We start from the raw sequence: 16,660 nt of genomic DNA, 5'->3' as shown, positions 1-16,660 counted from the left end.
GACCCATCTGAAATGCTATATTTATGGAATTATAAATTCACAGTGAAGAACACACTATTGAGGACCTACATCTACTAGCTGGAATTAGGAGGCTTGAAGAGCACCTCCTCTCCATCTGCAGGACAGTTCGGTGTTTGAAGGACCACAATGTTTTCTTGTTGTGTTGCAGGAAAGGCGAACATTTGTGGCGTATGGCTGATTGCTGGAGTTTTAATCAGTGGGAAAAGTTGCGATCATCTTATTGTTGGTTATTTATCTGACATCAAGATATTGGAGGAATTTATCAAGCAGAATTCTGTCCTCACAAAGTCACACAATAGGGCTTTTGCAACCTTTTTGAGGTCATTTGCGCAAACACTTTTATGGCTTTTTGCATTTTTACACTACTCGCTCTAGTTTTGAAAAGTGGGTGGAAAAGTTGGCTTGGTTAGCTATGTTAAATGAGTTTTGCTCCAGATTTATGACTGGGACATTTTTTTTAAAATTCACAAAAAAAGTTCCAAAATCATTCCAGTGGTCCTGAAAAAACGTAGCATTCGTAGACTAAGTGTTAGGTACAAAGATGAGCCAAATTCAACAAACAAACAGTGGGTGCACAATATATGGGCACCGACCCTTTTGCACCACATCACAGATGCGGACCCATGCATTACTTTTTTGCAGTGCAGACCGTCGGATGTGGATCGCGAACCTCATTCAAGTAAATCGGTCCTGCGTCCACATGCTGCAGTCCTACGGTCGGTGCCCGTGCATTGAGGACCGCAATCTGCTGTCCGCAGCACTGGCCGGGCCGTCACACATTTGTGTTCTTGAGCCCTTATACTGCAGATTTGCCATGGATTTTACTCTACGCATTGCAAAGGTGAAAATCTGTAGCATAAATTCACATGTTGAAGATTTAAAATCCACACCGCATGTCACGTTATGCTTGGATATTGTTGTGGAATAATTCCTAGATTAAAAAAAAAATATCTAATCTAGAGATGAGCGAATTTCATATTTTGAAATTTGTTTGCGGTTCGTTTTGTGGTATTTAGTGAATTGCGTTATAGATTTCGTTACCACGGACCATAACTTAATTCCTTTAAAGGCATTCCGTTATTCATTCTGTCATAATAGAAGTCTATGGGCTGCATAACGGATCCGTCCTGTTTCCGTTATGCAGGAGAGGACTCCAGCATAACGGAAACGGGCCGGATCAGTTATGCAGGCCCTAGACTTCTATTATGACGAAATGAATAACAGTATGCATTCCGTCATAGAATTGCCTTATGGTCCGTGGTAACAGATATTCCAGGCAGACCACTTACAATTTCAGATTTTCTTGCACTTCTACTAGAACTTATACAGATATGGAGCATTAGACTGTAAGGATCCATTGTGGATTTTTTGCAGCAGAATTGCATGAGGAAAATTGGCAGCATTTTTCAGTAGCAAAGAAGTGGATTAGATTAGAGATGAGCGAATTTCATATTTTGAAATTAGTTTGCGGTTCGTTTTGTGGTACTTAGTGAATTGCGTTATGGATTCTATCAACTTGGCAGAAGAGGAAAATTCAGGAGATATATTTACTGGTGATTTGGTATTGAGAGGGAAGAATCGATACATGATGAAAAGCTATTTTTTAAAGTCCTATTTTGACCATTTTGAGATGCTTCTCATTAATTGCACCACTTCTAATACTAATATAAGGTGGACTGTAAAGTTAAAAAAAACTATGTCACAACTCTACAGTTGGTGGTCAGATGGTGTGGCCAGATGCCAAAATCTAAAAAAGTTCAGCTCTTAGGTTGGCTATACACTTTGGAGCATTCTATCAGCCAACAGCTATTCCTCCCAACCCCAACACATGAATAAAGATGTCCTTGCGGTTCGCCTGGCTGTCGTTTTGCGGCGAACTTTGCTTGTTCGCGGTTCGCCAAACAGGCGAACATATGCCGGTGCCATATTCTTTTGTATTGTGCCGAGCTTTCACCCATGACACATCGATCAGGTGGTACAGGACAGCTAATTGAGACGTTTCAGCACATGGACACACCCCCTATAAATAAACCCGATCTGGACGCCATTTTACATTCAGTCTTTTGCCAGTGTAGGAAAAGGTTGCTGTGTGAAGCAGGGACAGACTGTTAGGCACACCAAACGCTAGCTAATAGGGCCACAAAAGTCCTTTTAAGGACTGGTATAGGTGTGCTATCGATAGGTGTGACATACAGAGGGGTGTGATATACTTATAATATACTTTCTAACATAGAAAGTATATTATAGTGTATTTGTATTGTGCAGCATTTGTGTGCGGTTCTGCTGCGATACCGCAGCTATACAGAGGGGCAAACACTCTTGGAACAAATAATTTCTACTGGTGTGAAATACCATTTGCCCCCCCAAAAAAAATTATTGAGGCAGGGGTGTGATATTCCTATAATATAATTTATATATAGTGCATTTGTATTGTGCAGCATTTGAGTGCGGTTCTTCTGAGATACCGCAGCTATACAGAGGGACAAACGCTATTGGAACAACTAATTGTAACTGGTGTTATATACCTGTTGTTGCCCCAAAATAAACTGATTAGGGATTTTAGATACCTGCTTCCAGCAAATACTCATTAAGGGGTTATATATACCTGCTTCCACAAATACTGCTCTTCTATAGGGACTTTGTCACAGGGTCATTTTGGAAAAGACAGGCATAGGAAGAGACAGGCCAATCTGGAGGGGTGGTAGGGGTCGGGCAGGTGCACCAGGTGTGAGCCTAAGTGGGAAGTTGGAGAAGGTGCGTGCGATTACGTCAAAGGATGCACCAGAGTTGGTTAAGTGGCTCACTCAGCCTTCCACTTCTGCACCCTCCTCATCCTCTGTATCTGCACCCTCCTCACTCTTTGCTGTTTGCACCCCCAAAGACACCACCACCACCACCATAGCCCCTCCACTCGAGTCAGAGGAATTATTTTCCCATCAATTTCCAGACCTTACCGATGGGCAGCCATTTTTGGCATCGGATGAGGAAGAGAAGGTAGCAACCACCCAGAGGTCTGACAACAGTACCCAGATCAGCCCAAGGAGGGAGGTCCCCGCTGTTGATGCCTACTCAAAGATCTCTAATGTCAGTGTTGGTGAAGGTGACGATGATGATGTGTCGATGGACATCACGTGGGTGCCCACAAGAGAGGAAGAGGAGGGGAGTTCAGAGGGAGAGACGGAGCAGCAGAGAGGAAGGAGAAGGAGGAGAAGCAGGCAGAGCTTGCAGTGCACAGGAGCCAAAAAGCAGACTGCAAATGTATCTGGAGCGAGCCATCCACCATGCATGGTAACATTTTGCGCTCCCAGTACACCGGCACATGGCTCCGCAGTGGGGGCTTTTTTACTTGTCAGCTGCTGACAATAGTGTTGCCATCTGCAGCCTGTGCTGTCAATGCATAAGTCGCGGTCAGCCCAACACCCACCTAGGGACGACCGCCTTAAGAAGGCACCTGGCCTCCCTTTACCGAGCCCAGTGGGAGCAACACCGTCAGAACCCACAAAGCCACATTCCTGGTGCTCCACGTCCTGCCTCTTCTCCTCTCTCCTCCCATTTGTCCTCCACTCCACTTTCCACCATGTCGTCGTCGTCGCGTTCATCTGGCAAAAGGCAGGCTTCCATGGCCCAAATGTTCAAACGCAAAAAGTTGATGAAGCCGGATAACCCTCTTTCTCAACGGCTGACTGCCAACTTGTCGGAATTGGTAGCCCACCAACTACTGCCATATAAACTGGTGGACTCGGAGGCCTTTAGAAAATTTGTGGCCATTGGCACACCGCAATGGAAGGTCCCTGGAAGGAAATATTTCTCCCAGAAGGGCATCCCAGAGCTATATGGCCCTGTTCAGCGGCAAGTGAATGTATCTCTGACACACAGCGTCGGTGCCAAGATACATCTAACCACAGACACGTGGTCTAGCAAACACAGGCAGGGAAGGTACATAACTTTTACTGCCCACTGGGTGAACCTTCTGACGGCCGTCAAGCATTTAACCTGTGGCACCCATGTGGATTTGGTGATACCGCCATGGATTACATGCAGGCCTGCCTCTTCTTCTCCTCCTCCTACTACTCCATCCTCCATCTCCTCCTTGGCTGACTGCTCCTTTTCCACTGGTACCGCGTCTTCCACTGCGCCCCCCCCCAGCTCCCCAGAACCTATTCGACGTGCCAGCTGAGACGTTGCCATGCTGTGCTGCGGCTGTTGTACCTGGAAGCCAAGAGCCACACCGGACCTGCACTCTTTTCAGCTCTGCCGTCACAGGCCGATCAGTGGCTAACCCCGCTCAATTTGGCAGTTGGTAAAGTGGTGTGCGACAACGGTGCCAATCTGCTGAGCGCGCTGAAATAGGACAAAATGACACACTTGCCGTGCATGGCACACGTACTGAACTTAGTCGTGCAGCGATTCATTGCCAAATACCCCGGGGTCCAAGACGTCTTGCAGCAGGCCAGGAAAATCTCTGGGCATTTTAGAAGATCTTACATGGCCATGGCTCACCTTGCTGACGTTCAGCGGTGACCAACTTGCCCGTCAGACGTCTGATTTGTGACTGCCCGACGCGCTGAAATTCCACCTTGTATATGCTTAATAGGCTGCTCCAGCAGAAACGTGCTGTTAACGACTACCTGTACGAACTCTGCGGCAGGACAGGTTCTGGGAGCTTGTTTTTTTTTCACCGCGCCACTGGCTGCTCATGCGCGACACATGCAGACTTCTGCGGCCATTTAATGAGATCACCAAACTGGTCAGTCGCAGCCAGGCCGCCATCAGTGACATCATACCTTACGCCTTCTTTCTGAAACGTGCATTGCTTCGTGTGATTGATCAAGCCGTCGATGAGCAGGAGCTGGAAGATGAGGAAGTCGCAATGCTGAATAAATTCCCAGGGGGGGCTACTCCATCTGAGACAAGTCAGCAGGAGTCTGAAAAGGAGTCAGAGGAGGTTGGTGCCTGGGGGGAGGAGAAGGAGGAGGAGCAAGAAGAGCAGGCTTTAAACTTTTCTGGGATCCCTGGTGTTGTCCGTGGATGGGGGAGGAGACCGAGGATGACATTCTCCTGGACAATGAGCAGGGGCCAGGACGCTCCACCGCTTGCAATTTAGTGCAAATGGGAGCCTTCATGTTCCAGTGTTTGCAGAGGGACCCCAGTATAAAAAGCATAAAGGGCAAGGGTCAGTACTGGGTGGCAACGTACTTAGACCCCCGGTACAAGCACAAAATGGCGGACATGTTACCAGCATCACAGAGGGCTGCCAGAATGCAGCATTCTGCTGTTGCGGGCGCTGGCAGAGGAATTTCCACCCACAGAGAAACAGTTGCGGGTATCAATCCTACAGTGCATGCAAGAAGAGGGCGGTTTGAAGATGTGTTGGTCACTTTGGATATGAGATCATTCTTGCAGCCAACCCATCAACAGCCGCCCTCCGGATCCAGCCTCAGGGAACGCCTAGACCGACAGGTGTCCTGAGAAGTGAGGAACCACTTGACCACTGGGTGTGCAGGCTTGACCTGTGGCCAGAGCTGGCACAATTTGCCATGGAACTCTTGGCTTACCCCTCGTCTAGTGTCCTGTCCGAAAGGACGTTCAGCGCTGCAGGGGGGATCATGACCGATAAGCGCACTCACCTAGCTCACGACAGTGTGGACTACATCACATTTTTTTAAATGAATGAGGCATGGATCTCAGAGGAATTCAACACCTGTGACTACCACGTTTAATTGAATTTCCTCATGCCAGCCCAAACATATCTGCCACCACCCAGAACAAATAATGGTCTTTGTCTAATGTAAATAAAGCGGCATAAAATGCCTTTTCGGTCCGGTGAATGCCTAATGTTTGGGACCTCGGAGGGATTCAACACCTGTGATGACCACGTGTTATCGAATTTCAACTATTATCATTTGTTTTTTTTTCAAGAGGGGGGATTTCGTTAGCCATGTTTTAATCCAATTTTATATTTTTTGTCCTTTTAAACAAATGTATTTGACATATAGTTGTCCTGGCCTGCAGTAAAATTGATATCCATTGGCCGTCTAATATACCTCCGGCCACATAATCACTTGATCTTTTATGTACGGTGAATGCATACATTTTGGGGCCTATAATCTAATTGGCCAACGGTAAAATTGTTATATGGTGACCACCTAATGTACCTCCAGCCACATTATCAATTGTTCTTTTCTGTACGGTGAATGTATAATTTTTGGGGCCTGTATTCTATTGGCCTTCAATAAAATTGATATCCAATGACTGTCTAATATACCTCCAGCCACATAATCACTTGATCTTTTCTGTACAGTGAATGCCTAATTGTTGGGGCCTCGGAGGAATTCAACACCTGTGACGACCACATGTTATCGAATGCAACCTATTATCATTTGGGGTTTATTCAAGAGGGGGGATTTTATTAGCCATGTTTTTAATCAAATTTTATATTTTTAGTTCTTTTAAACATACTGTATGTATTTGACATGTATTTGTACTGGCCTGCAGTAAAATTTATATCCAATGACTCCAGCCACATAATCACTTGTTCTTTTCTGTACTTTGAATGAATAATTTTTGGGGCCTTTACTCCACTGGCCTGCAGTAAAATTGATATCCAATGACCGTCTAATATACCTCCAGCCACAGAATCACTTGATTTCTGTCCGATGAATGCCTAATGTTTGGTGCCTGTACTCCTGTGGCCTAAAATAAAAATTTTCTAGGCTCCAGCATGGCACATTTTTGAGTTTCCCTTTAAGACACATAAAAATGGCCCCTGATTTAAAATACATATTTTTTGTCACTGTCCATGTTGTGCACTTCTTGTAAGTATTGGGTGGCTGCAAATATGACCTGAAGGTTTTTCAGGTTTGCCTGCCAATAAAGTAAATGGGGCCCGCCGTGAACTTGCGGTTCGCGAACATTTGATCGCGTTCGCGAATCGTCCCGGCCGATGTTTGTCTATCACTACACATGAACGCTTGGCTTGGTCAGTCATGCATGTCTTCTCAATTGGGAGAGGGACATAAGCCGCTGCCAGATACCTCTTATTGTGGCTTATCTCCCTTGAGAACAAAAGTATTGGATCTGTTGAAACCCAACCCAGGGACGTCAATTTGGCACTTGCACGGGCGCAGAGAGTGAGGGCGCGCCTAGGCAATTCAGTGATTTACATAGTGGAGCAGGGAGCCAAAGTTTTGGGCCAAACCTATGCGTGTTATCCTGGCAGTCCCCTGGTATTCTCCGTTTGACTCCTATACAGGGATCTGGATTATCTGCAGTGGAGCCACCAAACTACCACTATAGCTCCTGGAGTAATCATGGGTTTAGAGACACCGGTGCAGAGCACAGACAGAATCATAGTCAGGGACAAGCCAAGGTCAAGGAAGGCAGAGTATAAACTATACCAGGAATCAGCAGCATCCAACGCTCAAGGTGTTCTGGAACTACAACTCCCAGAATCCTTTCACTTCTATGGGAGTTACTAGAACAGCTGAGTAGGTGTGCATGTTTCACAGCAGCTGGAGTGCCGAAGGTTGCTGATCCCTGAGCTATATGATAAACGGTTTGAGGTCAGGGTAGGCGGCGAAGAGTCAGTATTGGGGTCAAGCATAGGTCAGGCTGTGAAGGTTCAGAATCCGGTAAATGGGCATAAAGTCTTACACTGGCAGATGACGGAATACAGCACACCTTTCCAGGAACTTAGTAAGCTAAGGAAAATAATGCTCTGGCACCCTCCTATAGGGTAAGGTACCTTAAGCACCCCAGGGCTTGCCAGCCACTGGCTGGGGAAAATTAGTTTGTCTGCTTTGGCCCTTTAAGAGCCAGAGTGTGCTCGCGCACCATACATACCCAGAAAAGAGACTAAGCTGGCAAGGAGAGAGCAGACGGGAGGTCCGTGCTGTCAGGAAGTGGAGACCTAGAAACCTGCAGCGGACACAGGCCATCGCTGCAAAAAGAAGGCCTTAATATTACAAGTTCTAGCCTCACAATTATTTTTAACCCTATAAGCATATGAATATAAGCTGCTTTTATAACGGAGTTCAACAACTCGTTTCACTTTTAACTATCAATAGAAGTAATTTCTCAGTGTCTTTTGAGTACTACTTTTGTGATTTGTGGAACTGACAAGTAACGAACATCTCCCACAGAAGTAAAATGGTTGCTCCGCATTTACACTGATTTCTGTTGGAGCTTAAAGGGGTTGTTCAGCTTGTTTTACTCTGCTAAATTTCAACAGCAGCCTGTGGCCTCATGCACACGACCGTTGTGTGCATCCGCGGCCGTTGTTCCGTTTTTTTTTCGCGGACCCATTGACTTTCAATGGGTCCGTGGAAAAATCTGAAAATGCACCGTTTGGCTTCCGCGTCCGTGATCCGTTTTACCAGTCCGTGAAAAAAATATGACCTGTCCTATTTTTTTCACGGACAACGCTTCACGGACCCATTCAAGTCAATGGGTCCGTGAAAAATCACGGATGCACACAAGATAGTCATCCACGTCCGTGATCCTTGTCCGTTTTTCCTATAATTTTCAATGCAAACTTGACTTAGTTTTTTTTTTCACTTTTCATGTCCGTGGATCCTCCAAAAATCAAGGAAGACCCACGGAAGAAAAAACGGTCACAGATCACGGAACAACGGAAATTCGTTTTGCGGACCGCAAAAAAAAACGGTCGTGTGCATGAGGCCTGTACCTGTAGAAAAAACACTTTCATCTGCTCCCCAATGCTACGTTCCAGCTCCCTTCGCTGGCTTTCTAGTCCATATCTAGAAACTTCTTCACAGAAGGGGTCACGTGCGCCACTGCAGCCAGTGGCTGGCCTCAGCGGTGATGTGTCCCCAAGCAGCAGGTCACTGCTGAGGCCAACCATTGGGTGCGGCAGCACATGTGACCCCCATCTATCCAGACGTTGACAGACCTGGACCGGAGAACCAGTGGAGAGAGCCAGGGAGTCAGAACAGAGTGTCAGGGAGCAGGTGAGTATGTTTTATTCCACAGGTTCTGTAGGCTGGGGTGCAAATTTAAAAAAGTAAAAAAAAAAAGCTGGACAACCCGTTTAACTCAAGGAAAAGAGTTTTTGACCCAAGCCATGTACTTTATGTGACTCTCATACACCAGATAATGCATGGCATGAGACTTCTATTACAAGAGTAAAAAAGCATTGATATATCTTCACTTGTCTAGAAGAATACATTGAATTAGTGTAAACTAAATGTAAGCTAAACCAGTGAGCTCAGGAGATCATAAAAGGAACCAAGACAAGATAAATAAAATGATTATAAAGGTGTCATAAAAAAAAAAATCAAGCTGTATTTACAATCTCAGATCTTCCAATGTGTTTCGAAACGCTGTGCGATTCACATATTTTCCATTTCTAGTCAAGTACAAAGTACATCCTGCAGTTTGATGTCAGCGGGGACGTTTAGGAATATAATTTGAGAACAAAAGCATTTGAAACTATGATGATCAAAATACAAATGTACTTTGAATTAGAATAAACAGGAAATTTACAACTCATGCTCCACCTGCTGCTGGAAACACTAATGCGGAATGTGGACTGTAGCCGAATAGGCTGAATGTTATTATTTATAGGACTTTAACCCACAGACGACATCAGCCATATATATACGGCGCTGCCGCCAGAGGGTTTCTGCTGTCTGCCATACATGTACTCTACAGTGAAGTTGCAGGCTCAGGAGCTGAGTTCTCACCATCCACAGAAGGTGTCAGCTGTAATTATTACCAGCCGTTTACCCCCTTAGATGCCATGGTCAGTAGCGACTTCGGTATCTAAGTGGTTAGAAAGAGCTCATCAGCTCTCCCCGCTAGAGGGGGATTCTAGCTCTGTCACCTCATCAGCTTCTCCCCCCCCAACTAGAGACAGAGTCTCGCTCTAAAAACCCCTGTAAGGCTAAGTTCACACGAACGTGTGTGATCTGTGGCCGTATTGCGGGCCGCAATACACGGCCACAGTTCCGTGTGAATTCCGCATCACGGATGTGGACCCATTCACTTCAATGGGTCCGCTAATCCGGAATCGCGGAACGACCGCACGGGACGGGACCCCTCGGAAGCACTACGGAGTGCCTCAAGTCCTATCTTTTAGCTGAACGGCCGGATCGCGGACCCAATAAAGTGAATGGGTCCACGATCCGATGCGGCTGACCTACGGCCGGCGATCGAGCATTGCGGCCCGCTATTTGCGGGCCGCTTCACAGGCACGGGTCACACGTTCGTGTGAGCTCGGCCTTAGGCTACTTTCACACTGGCGTTTCTGGGTCCGCATATGAGATCCGTTTCAGGGCTCACAAGCGGCCCAAAACGGATCAGTTCAGCCCCAATGCATTCTAAATGGATAAGGATCAGTTCAGAATGCATCAATTTGGCTGCGTTTGGTCTCCGTTGCGTTTTTTAGACGGTCACTAAAACGCAGTTTGCAACGCTTTGGTGACCGTCTGACGATGCGGAGCCAAACGTATCCGTCCTGATTTACAATGTAAGTCAATGGGGACGGATCCGTTTTTCGCTGACACAATATGGTGCAATTGAAAACGGATCCGTCCCCCATTGACTTTCAATGTAAGTCAAGACGGATCCGTTTTAACTTAGACTTTTTTTGAATGAATAATGCAAACGGATCCGTTATGAACGGATCCAAGCGTTTGCATTATTGCTGCGGATCCGTCTGTGCGGATACAAGACGGATACGCACCAAAGGCGAGTGTGAAAGTTGCCTAAAAAGGGGTTGTCTCACTTCAGCAAATGGCATTTATCATGTAGAGAAAGGGAAGACAAGGCACTTACTAATGTATTGTGATTCTTCATATTGCCTCCTCTGCTGGCTTGGTTCATTTTTCCATCACATTAAACACTGCTTGTTCCCATGGTTAACGCAGACATTAGGTGGCCGGGATGGTAGCTGCTGTGCCTGGTGTCCTTGGTCCTGGCCATCAGAAAGGCTGGCGCTTTTTCAAATAGTGTGCAAGCACGACTACAACTGCTGGATTGCAGGGTGGTCATAACCCCTGGAAACAAGCCGTGTATAATGGGATGGAAAAAAGAATCAAGCCAGCAGAGGAGGCAATATGGACAATCACAGCACATTAGTAAGTGCCTTGTATTCATTTGCTGACGTGAGAGGAGGAGGTTCCTACTGCAGCCAGTTGTCTTATAGCTAGACACGGGACTGTGTGTAGGAATGGAGAAATGACAGAGATGTTATTTCTTTATATATATTTCTCATATACTTCTGAGTTTTAACTATGAGACAAAATGGGACCAATGAAAAGAAGGCGATGAATGAACTGCCGGGGTATATATTTTTTATTTCTTGTGCATTTTCTGTGTTTATTGTTCCTTTAAGTCCCAACCCTCTTTCTGAATATGATAGAAATGATAATGATGTGGAGACTATTGATTTTCTCAATGATATCTACAGGAATTTATTTCCACATATGACTCTGTGATCATTTAAAAAAAAATACCTGATATGTCCCTGATAGGTCCCTTAATGGATTAGTGCAGGAGAAACATTCGTTACGCGCCATTTTAACACAAGGAGCTATGTATATTCAGTGCTGCATTAATTCAGTGTAATTTAATTAGATGGCCGGCTCAGCTCGCAGTATTTTTAGATGACCTGTGATGCAGACTCTATTTTTATCTGCCGCGCTGAACTCTGTCTATATGGAGTGGGATGACTGCCAACTCTGTGCAGATGTGCCCAATGGTCTATACTGCTGGAACTCTAAATGAGCGACTACCAGAAAACCTTCTGCAAGAAGGGGACCTTTACTAATTATTTCTAATTATCATTTCAGGTCAGAAACGTACAGTAGGTCGGTATTAAAGTGCAGGTAGACAGAGCGCACCTTTAGGGAGGTTAATACATTTTATCCATCTCAGCTGTTATAGGGCGGTGAAGAGACTCTCGGTGCTCATGTGTAGTACAGGAGTTAATGTAAGCTTCCCTGGTGGTCTACAGTAATGAAGAGATTTATGTCAGCTTTTCCGGTGATCTAGGGTAGTGGAATACTTAATGTAAGAATCCCTGGTGGTCTAAGGTAGAGAAGGGATTAATACCTGCTTTCCTGGTGCTAATGTGTAGTACAGGAGTTAATGTCAGCTTCCCTGGTGGTCTACAGTAATGAAGAGATTTATGTCAGCTTTTCCGGTGATCTAGGGTAGTGGAATACTTAATGTAAGAATCCCTGGTGGTCTAAGGTAGAGAAGGGATTAATACCTGCTTTCCTGGTGCTCAATGGTAGTGGGGGAGTTAATCAATGGAAATGAGAGAAAAACAGAAAGATGCAGCGGCACTGCAAATCGATGAATCACCTGTTAGGGGAGTTAATGTCAGCGTCCCTGGTTGTCTACGATAGGGATTGGATTAATGTGAGTTTTCTGGTGGTCTAGGATAGTGACATACAGTAGTTAATGTAAACATCCCTGGTGTCTAGGGTAGAGAAAGGATTAATACCTGCTTTCCTGGTGCTCAAGGGTAGTACAGGAGTTAGGGTCCATTCACAGGTCCGAAAAATGGGTCCGGATCCATTACGCAACGTTGTGGAACGGACCTGGACCCATTCATTTTCAATGGCGCCAGAAAAGATTCTGACAGCACACAGTGTGCTGTCCGCTTCCGCACTTCCGTTCCGCAAAAAATAGAACATGTCCTATTCTTGTTCGCAGACACGGACAAGAAAAGGCATTTCTATCATAGTGCCGACCATGTGCGGTCCGCAAAATGCGGAATGCACATGGCCGGGTGTCTGTGTTTTGCGGATCCGCAATTTGCGGACCACAAAACTCTTGCGGACGCGTGAATGGACCCTTAATGTCAGCTTCCCTGGTGGTCTATGATAGTGAAGGAATTAATGTCAGCTTTTCTGGTGGGCTAGGGTACTGGGATAGTTAAAAGGGTTTTACAAGATTTTTATACTGATGAACTATCCTCTGGATATCCATCAGTATCTGATCGGTGGGGGTCTGACACCTGGGACCCCCGTCGATCAGCTGTTTGAGAAGGCAGTGGCGATCCTGTGAGCGCTGTGGACTTCTCTCAGCTCACCAAGCACAGCACCATACATAGTACAGCGGCTGGAGCTGAGGTGCTCCTAGGCCCCGTGACCGATGAACCTGTCGTCACTTGGCCTAGGAAAAGCTGCGAGAAGGCTGGGGTGCTGACAGGAGTGCCAGTGCCTTCTCAAACAGCTGATCGTCAGGGGTCCCGGGTGTCGTACCCCCAATGATCAGATACTGAAGACCTATCCTGAGGAGAGGTCATCAATATCAAAATCTCGACATATGACTAGTTACTGTTATATTGGGGGGGATGATCAACCATGTTGTGTAACACTTTGGTTCAGATGTTTTTCTGTGATAGTCCCCATGTATATCTTGTTTCACTGTTTTATAGCCCTTTGACATTAAGTCACTACGGACTTTATGCTACATGTGCCATAAATTGTTTATCACTATCCCTCAGGAAAACCACATATTTTTTGCTGTAGTGATTCATCCGGTTTTTAAACAAATATTTTTGTGTAGGTCTGCCTATGTCATAGCGGAAAGTGACTTCCCGCAAATTGACGTAGCAGTACGTCATGATGATTGGGCAAGCACTGTAGCTATGCACGGCCGATCGATGCAGAAGCCCGGCCCTGATGTATCCGCCGCCAATGCTGTAAATGCAGATTCCAGCAGATTAACCCCTTATATGCCGAGATCAACGCTGACTGCAGCATATAAGAGGATCGATCCATCTCCCTCCTCCCAAACCCACACACACTGTGGTACCTCGCAACGCCCTCAGGGTCTGCCATTTACGGAAGCCTGTGAGACCCAGCCTCCAAGCTGGGTCTCACAGGCACAGTAAGTGTGAAACTGACAGTTTCAATGTAGTAAAATACATCATGTATTGTACTACGTTAAAACAGGAATTAGACCCTGAATTGTTGAAGTCCCTGTACTAGGACGAAAATAAAAAAGTGAAAAAGTAAAGGGGGAAAAAAGTTTTATAAAAAAAAAAATTTTGGCCTCTTTCACATGGGCGTCATGGATTTGGCCCGGATAAGATGCGGGTGCGTCGTGGGAAAATGCACGATTTTTCCGCGCGAGTGCAAAACATTTTGGTACCCAAACCCAAACTTCTTCACAGAAGTTCGGGTTTGGGTTAGGTATTGTGTAGATTGTATTATTTTCCCTTATAACATGGTTATAAGGGAAGATAATAGCATTCTTAATACAGAATGCTTAGTAAAATAGGGCTGGAGGGGTTAAAAAAAATTATAAAAAAATTTACTCACCTTAATCCACTTGTTCGTGCAGCCCGGCTTTTCTTTCTTCAGGACCTGGGTAAAGGACCTTTGATGACATCACTGCGCTCATCACATGGTCCATCACATGATCCATGCAACGGACCATGTGATGAGCGCAGTGACGTCACCACAGGTCCTTTTCCTCCTGCACAGCAAAGAAGAAGAAAGAAGAGAAGCCGGGCTGCGCAAACAAGTGGATTAAGGCGAGTTAAAAAAAAAATATTTAACCCCTCCAGCCCTATTTTACTATGCATTCTGTATTAAGAATGCTATTATTTTCCCTCATAACCATGTTATAAGGGAAAATAATGATGATCGGGTCCCCATCCCGATCATCTCATAGCAACCATGCGTGAAAATCGCACCTCATCAGCACTTGCTTGCAGATGCTTGCGATTTTCACACAGCCCTATTCACTTCTATGGGGCCTGCGTTGCATGAAAAACGCACAATATAGAGCATGCTGCGATTTTCACGCAAAGCACAAGTGATGCGTGAAAATCACTGCTCATGTGCACAGCCCCATAGAAATGAATGGGTCCAGATTCAGTGCGGGTGCAATGCGTTCACCTCACGCATTGCATCCGCGTGGAAATCTCGCCCGTGTGAAAGAGGCCTTACAGTAAAAAAAATGGCCCTTTCCCTTCAAGAGATTTTTTAATTAAAAAAATTAAAACAAATTAATAAAAATAGACAGATATTGCTGCGTCCATAACAAGCGGCTCTACAAAAATATCACATGATCTACCTCCCTCGGGTGAAAAAAAATGAATAAATAAAAACTACCCAAACAGCCATTTTTTGGTCACCTTGCCCCAAAAAAGTGTAATATTGAACGATCAAAAAATCTTTTGTACCCAAAAATGGTAACAATAAAAATGTAAACTCTACCCGCAAAAAACAAGCCCCTACACAGGACGATTAGCAGAAGAATAAAAAAAATATGACTTTCAGAAACTAGACACAAAAACATGATCTTTTTTTTTCAAAAATGCTTTATTATGTAAAACTGAAACAAAAAAATAAAAATAGGCATATTTGGTTTTGTTGCGTCTGTAAAAACCTGCTCTTTAAAAATAACACATGATCTATTCTGTCAGGTTAATGCCTTAAAAAAGCAAAAATTAAAATGGTGCCTCTTGAAAAGCATAATATCGAGCAATCAAAAATCATATGTACCTGAAAATAGTACCAATAAAACTGTCACCTTATCCTGTAGTTTCCAAAATGGGGTCACTTTTTGGGAGTTTCTACTGAAGGGGTGCATCAAGGGGGGCTTCAAATGCAACATGGCAACTTAAAATTATCCCAATGAAATCTCCCCTCCAAAATCCATATGTTGCTCCTTCTGCTCCCTGCCTTGTGCCCATACAGCACTTTATAACCACATATGGTGTGTTTCTGTAAACTGCAGAATCAGGGTAATAAATATTGAGTTTTGTTTTGCTGTTAACCCTTGCTGCCTTACAGAACAAAATTGATTAAAATCTGCAAAATGAAGTGAAAATTTCTCCTCTATTTTCCTTTAACCCCTTAGTGCTATTTGACATGTATACTCATCATGGAGCACTGCTACTTGGTGCTCCATGACGAGTATACACGTCATGGCATTAAACTGTCACCATGTCTGCATGGTGAGGCCGGTCCTGGGCCGGCGATCACTCTGATTGGCTAGTCTGTACAGTCTAACCAATCACACGATACTAATGCCGGGTGAAAGGCTCTGATCCCCACAGTCCATGACTGTGGGGATCAGAACCTTGTTAAATATATGAAGCAAACAAAAGGCAGCTCTCACCTGTATATCCTTGTCTTGAGCCAGGACATAGCGTCTGGATGCGCTATAAGTGAAACTTGAGAAAAAACGTTGTGTCCAGCTCCAAATGATCAAGGTATAAATCTTTATTTAAGAGGTTTTAAAATATTCCATACAGGTATACAGCTGACACTCTGCTTGAAACGGCCGACATTGGTGCTGGCATAGGGACCGCTGTATGAAAAGGGTTAACAGGGAGAGAGCTCCCTCCCTTCCCCATCAGGCTGCTGCGCTGCTGTGGCAGCGTCCCGATGTTACCATGGCAACCGGACGCCTTCACAGGCTTCCTTCTTGCCATGGTATAGCTAAGCCTGATCAAGCTAAGTGTAAAGTCACAATACACTGCAGTACACTATATAGTGTACTGCAGTGTATTATAAAGGCATCAGACCCACTGGATCTTCAAGAACCAAGTGGGTCTGGGTCAAAAAAAAAAAAGGAAAAAAGAAAATCTAATTTCTTCTTATAGCAGCAATTTATAGTTTTTTAAAAATTAAAAAAATAAAATACA

This window comes from Bufo bufo, chromosome 7 (genome assembly GCF_905171765.1).
Source record: "Bufo bufo chromosome 7, aBufBuf1.1, whole genome shotgun sequence".
NCBI lineage: Eukaryota > Metazoa > Chordata > Amphibia > Anura > Bufonidae > Bufo > Bufo bufo.
This window is presented reverse-complemented; position numbering follows the sequence as displayed.